Below are 1,491 nucleotides of genomic sequence, written 5' to 3' on the forward strand. Positions count from 1 at the left end.
CTTTTCAAAAATATCTTTTTATCTTATCTTTTTCAAAATCATATCTTTTTCAAAAATTTGATTTTAAAATATCTTTTCTAACTTCTTATCTTCTTATCTTTTCAAAATTGGTTTTCAAATTTGTTTCAACTAACTAACTAATTTTTTGTTTGTTTCTTATCTTTTTCAAAACTACCTAACTAACCCTCTCTCCCTAATTTTCGAAAATATCTCCCTCTTTTTCAAAATTTCTTTTTAATTAACTAATTATTTTAATTTTTTATTTTAATTTTTGAAAATTACTAACCTTTTTTTCAAAAAACTATTTTCGAAAATCACTAACCCTTTTTCAAAAATAATTTTCGAAAATCCTTCTCCCTCACCCCTATTCCTTTTCTTCTTCTACTAACAATAAGGAACCTCTTTACTGTGACATAGAGGATTCCTCTTCTTTTCTTGTTCTCTTCTCTTTCTGATGAGCAGGAATAAGGAAAAAGGCATTCTTGTTGAAGCTGATCCAGAACCTGAAAGGACTCTGAAGAGGAAACTAAGAGAAGCTAAATTACAACAATCCAGAGACAACCTTATTGAAAATTTCGAACAAGTAAAGGAGATGGCAGCCGAACCCAACAACAATAATGCAAGGAGAATGCTTGGTGACTTTACTGCACCTAATTCCAATTTACATGGAAGAAGCATCTCCATTCCTGCCATTGGAGTAAACAACTTTGAGCTGAAACCTTAATTAGTTTCTCTGATGCAGCAGAACTGCAAGTTTCATGGATTTCCATATGAAGATCCTTTTCAGTTCTTAACTGAATTCTTGCAGATATGTGATACTGTTAAGACTAATGGAGTAGATCCTGAAGTCTACAGGCTCATGCTTTTCCCTTTTGCTGTAAGAGACAGAGCTAGAGTGTGGTTGGACTCTCAACCCAGAGATAGCCTGAACTCTTGGGACAAGCTGGTCACGACTTTCTTAGCTAAGTTCTTTCCTCCTCAAAAGCTGAGCAAGCTTAGAGTGGATGTTCAAATCTTCAGACAGAAAGAAGGTGAATCCCTCTATGAAGCTTGGGAAAGATACAAGCAACTGACCAAAAAGTGTCCTTCTGACATGCTTTCAGAATGGACCATACTGGATATATTCTATGATGGTCTATCTGAATTGGCCAAGATGTCATTGGATACTTCTGCAGGTGGATCCATTCACCTAAAGAAAACGCCTGCAGAAGCTCAAGAACTCATTGACATGGTTGCTAATAACCAGTTCATGTACACTTCTGAGAGGAAACCTGTGAGTAATGGGACGCCTATGAAGAAGGGAGTTCTTGAAATTGATACTCTGAATGCCATATTGGCTCAGAATAAAATATTGACTCAGCAAGTCAATATGATTTCTCAGAGTCTGAATGGAATGCAAGCTGCATCCAACAGTACTCAAGAGGCATCTTCTGAAGAAGAAGCTTATGATCCTGGAAGCCCTGCAATAGCAGAGGTAAATTATATGGGTGA

The 1,491-nt window shown here is 35.9% G+C and overlaps 1 non-coding gene across 1 annotated transcript; it reads right to left on the minus strand.

Annotated features, from left to right (window-relative positions):
• Positions 1–991: 991 nt before the first annotated feature.
• On the minus strand, positions 992–1,099 carry LOC148577004 (small nucleolar RNA R71). Its single transcript, XR_015903541.1, has one exon. It is a non-coding gene; the product is annotated as a small nucleolar RNA R71 (small nucleolar RNA).
• Positions 1,100–1,491: the final 392 nt, after the last annotated feature.

The sequence above is a fragment of the Arachis ipaensis genome, chromosome B1 (genome assembly GCF_059453495.1).
Source record: "Arachis ipaensis isolate K30076 ecotype BB chromosome B1, ASM5945349v1, whole genome shotgun sequence".
In the NCBI taxonomy this organism is placed as follows: domain Eukaryota; kingdom Viridiplantae; phylum Streptophyta; class Magnoliopsida; order Fabales; family Fabaceae; genus Arachis; species Arachis ipaensis.